We start from the raw sequence: 4,793 nt of genomic DNA, 5'->3' as shown, positions 1-4,793 counted from the left end.
GTATCCCTGAGTAACGATTCTGTGTCCCTGAGTAACAATTCTGTGTCCCTGAGTAACAATTCTGTGTCCCTGAGTAACAATTCTGTGTCTGTCCCTGAGTAGCAATTCTGTGTCCCTCAGTAACAATTCTGTGTCCCTGAGTAACAATTCTGTGTCCCTGAGTAACAATTCTGTGTCTGTCCCTGAGTAACAATTCTGTGTCCCTGAGTAACAATTCTGTGTCCCTGAGTAACAATTCTGTGTCTGTCCCTGAGTAACAATTCTGTGTCCCTCAGTAACAATTCTGTGTCCCTGAGTAACAATTCTGTGTCTGTCCCTGAGTAACAATTCTGTGTCCCTGAGTAACAATTCTGTGTCCCTGAGTAACAATTCTGTGTCTGTCCCTGAGTAACAATTCTGTGTCCCTGAGTAACAATTCTGTGTCCCTGAGTAACAATTCTGTGTCTGTCCCTGAGTAACAATTCTGTGTCCCTCAGTAACAATTCTGTGTCCCCGAGTAACAATTCTGTGTCTGTCCCTGAGTAACAATTCTGTGTCCCTGAGTAACAATTCTGTGTCCCTGAGTAACAATTCTGTGTCTGTCCCAGAGTAACAATTCTGTGTCCCTGAGTAACAATTCTGTGTCCCTGAGTAACAATTCTGTGTCTGTCCCAGAGTAACAATTCTGTGTCCCTCAGTAACAATTCTGTGTCCCTGAGTAACAATTCTGTGTCTGTCCCTGAGTAACAATTCTGTGTCCCTGAGTAACAATTCTGTGTCCCTGAGTAACAATTCTGTGTCTGTCCCTGAGTAACAATTCTGTGTCCCTCAGTAACAATTCTGTGTCCCTGAGTAACAATTCTGTGTCTGTCCCTGAGTAACAATTCTGTGTCCCTGAGTAACAATTCTGTGTCCCTGAGTAACAATTCTGTGTCTGTCCCTGAGTAACGATTCTGTGTCCCTGAGTAACAATTCTGTGTCCCTGAGTAACGATTCTGTGTCCCTGAGTAACAATTCTGTGTCCCTGAATAACGATTCTGTGTCCCTGAGTAACGATTTTGTATCCCTGAGTAACGATTCTGTGTCCCTGAGTAACAATTCTGTGTCCCTGAGTAACAATTCTGTGTCCCTGAGTAACAATTCTGTGTCTGTCCCTGAGTAGCAATTCTGTGTCCCTCAGTAACAATTCTGTGTCCCTGAGTAACAATTCTGTGTCCCTGAGTAACAATTCTGTGTCTGTCCCTGAGTAACAATTCTGTGTCCCTGAGTAACAATTCTGTGTCCCTGAGTAACAATTCTGTGTCTGTCCCTGAGTAACAATTCTGTGTCCCTCAGTAACAATTCTGTGTCCCTGAGTAACAATTCTGTGTCTGTCCCTGAGTAACAATTCTGTGTCCCTGAGTAACAATTCTGTGTCCCTGAGTAACAATTCTGTGTCTGTCCCTGAGTAACAATTCTGTGTCCCTGAGTAACAATTCTGTGTCCCTGAGTAACAATTCTGTGTCTGTCCCTGAGTAACAATTCTGTGTCCCTCAGTAACAATTCTGTGTCCCCGAGTAACAATTCTGTGTCTGTCCCTGAGTAACAATTCTGTGTCCCTGAGTAACAATTCTGTGTCCCTGAGTAACAATTCTGTGTCAGTCCCTGAGTAACAATTCTGTGTCCCTGAGTAACAATTCTGTGTCCCTGAGTAACAATTCTGTGTCTGTCCCAGAGTAACAATTCTGTGTCCCTGAGTAACAATTCTGTGTCCCTGAGTAACAATTCTGTGTCTGTCCCTGAGTAACAATTCTGTGTCCCTGAGTAACAATTTTGTGTCCCTGAGTAACAATTCTGTGTCTGTCCCTGAGTAACAATTCTGTGTCCCTCAGTAACAATTCTGTGTCCCTGAGTAACAATTCTGTGTCTGTCCCTGAGTAACAATTCTGTGTCCCTGAGTAACAATTCTGTGTCTGTCCCTGAGTAACAATTCTGTGTCCCTCAGTAACAATTCTGTGTCCCTGAGTAACAATTCAACAATTCTGTGTCCCTGAGTAACAATTCTGTGTCCCTGAGTAACAATTCTGTGTCTGTCCCTGAGTAACAATTCTGTGTCCCTGAGTAACAATTCTGTGTCCCTAAGTAACGATTCTGTGGCCCTAAAGTCTCTGTGGCCCTAACTCTGTCCCTAATACAGAGAGGTCTGTCTCTCTTGAATGACCGGAGGCTAATGGAGAATTCTAAGATGGCCGCAATTTATAGCTCCACCATTACACAGTGCTGGCTGGCTGGCTGCTGATTGGCTAATGTGATCACATGTCATGAATGAATGCATTATGGGTCAGCGCGCCTTGTCTGCGTGCCTTCCCAGAGATCCCCGCTCCGTCGCCACACATGTTGCCACCATTTTTGGAAAAAATTGATTCACTGCATCCGAAGTCTGCTAATTTTCGGATTCGGCGCGAATCGAATTTTTCCTAATCTTCTAAACGAATTCCACTTCGCCAAGTTCGATTCGCTCATCTCTAATTATAATGATTATACAGAATATTTACCTGATATGAATGACAAAGCATAGACAAAATCCCATCATGTTTTCATAAAAACAAACCAATTTACATTTTTTACCAATGTGCTTAATAATTTGAGTGCAACTGCCTCCCCCTACGCCACAGGGTACGCCTCGAGGGCCACAAACTAACCCCCAAACATGGCGGTCCACACAGGGATACACCAGACAGCCTCTTCACAAGCCACTGACAAATAGCATCATGTAAAACAGCACAAATATACTGTATATGAAGTATCCATATATATAACTTCCCACACAGCTATCCATAAGTATCCCCATCTAACAGAGGGCTATAGAATACCATGAAAACCATTACAAATAATATATGAAAAGAGATCTATATAATCTGATTCATTCAGTTAAGTCCATTAACCTCAAAAAAGATCCTACTGAGGCCTTACATTTTAAGCCAATTCATGACTTATCTCGCAAACCTCGCTCTTTGGTCAATTTGTATTTATGGCTACTTAGCAGACTATTGCCCATCCTTGGAAATCCCCTACTCTGCAATTTGAGGAGGTCAGGTCCAGAACCCAAGGTTTCTTCATCAACGAAAAATTGACGGCGGTGTTGGAAGATAAACATAAGTTCCTCTCTGTTTGGCAACCGTGGGTGGATTTTCATCCAGTTCCACGCTTTACCACGAAACTTACAAATCTCTGAAGTGTTTGGTTTTGGCTCTCCATTCCCCTTATGTGGGGATCGCGTCTCCCGGCTCTCCCCCACCTTGGTGAACTTCTTTTCTCTGCTAGCCTGTTTCTTCCTTTTCTCTGTTCCTTTTCCTCTTCTTGTTTTTCTCTTTTCTATGGTTTGGGGGGGGGTCTGAGGGGGTCTTCCTTTTCTTGGCCCCTTGGCCCTCTCTAGATCTACCTTTCTCTTTCCTTCCATATAGTTTGTTTATATTAGACCTATTGTCTACCATTTATTGTTAATTTACAGGCCTGTTATTGTCAGAGACAACATTGCTTCATGAGGGCGTGACTCTCTATGTGTCTTCTCTCTGCTTTTTGTATGTATTTCTTATACCTCTGCACGTGGTTGTGGGCCTACTGGCCCTATGCCTTATGTAGTGTTACTTAGACCCTACTGAGGGTCTTATATGGGTATCTCTGTGTCTGTTGTATGATGTCTCCCTTTTGTTTGCTGTCTGTTATCACGTTGTATCATATGACTTGTAATGGTTTGTATGTTACTTTTAATAAACTTTGAATATCACTACAAATAGCAAGCTAACCAAATACTGAAATAAAAGAGTGACCACAACATATGCATAAAATGACATATCAAGATCATGTGACAGTGCTGACCAATTATAGTCTGTCTGGTCCGTAATGGTAACACTGAACGGAGAGGCGAAAATACAAGTCCAGTTCACATTGTATATATGTATATTCCATATATATACAGTTGTGGGATGCATACCTGGACTAGACATTGTTATACTGTGGTGGAGAGGATTGCACAAATCACTTTGAGGACTCTTCACATAAGACTTATTACAAGAATTGTATGTGCTTTATCATTACCACTGGTTTTGTGTTCTTACACAGGATTGATGAATTTTATGGATTTTATATGTTTTACAATTATTACTATGTATTTATAAGTATATATTTATGGTGAGGGATGTACATGGAACACTTTATTTAGCACATTCTTGTTGGATGCACTTATTTAGGGTGGCACTGTATATTGTTTTATAGAGGTTCTTGATGATCCCATCCAGTGTTGCTGCAAAAAGTTAGAGATCTTGTAGTCTCCCAGGTTTCTAGCCAATGAGTGCATGCAGTTCCCTGTGAATAGAAGACTTGAAGATTGCAAGCTCCAAGGAGCAGGGCCCTCCTAGCCCTCTTGTATTGAACTGTATTGTTGCTGTATTGTCTCTCATTATATTGTAAAGCGCTGAGCAAACTGTTGGCGCTATATAAATCCTGTATAATAATAATAATAATAATAAGAGCATTTTTAGATATTTGGCCAGCTGACCAATACTTCAGTACCAGCTGCTCCACTAAATCTACTTAAACCTGTGAATCACGTTCTTCCAGTATACCATTGTTTAAAAGTTTAGCCCACTTGGTCAAGGGCAAATAAGTGCTGAGTCCAAACTCGGGCAAAGTAAAATTAACTCCTTCTTTTGGAGCACGTCTGCAGAGGAAGCCTTGTTGTCCGTCTTAGAGAAGTTGACCCAAACCACAATCCTTAATAGGTACTGAAAAAATATCTCTTCCCTATAAATAAACACTCAGCACAGTAAAGAAGA

The sequence above is a fragment of the Staurois parvus genome, unplaced genomic scaffold (assembly GCF_062004578.1).
Source record: "Staurois parvus isolate SC_StPar_1 unplaced genomic scaffold, SC_StPar_1.0 ptg000682l, whole genome shotgun sequence".
Taxonomy (NCBI): Eukaryota; Metazoa; Chordata; class Amphibia; order Anura; family Ranidae; genus Staurois; species Staurois parvus.
This window is presented reverse-complemented; position numbering follows the sequence as displayed.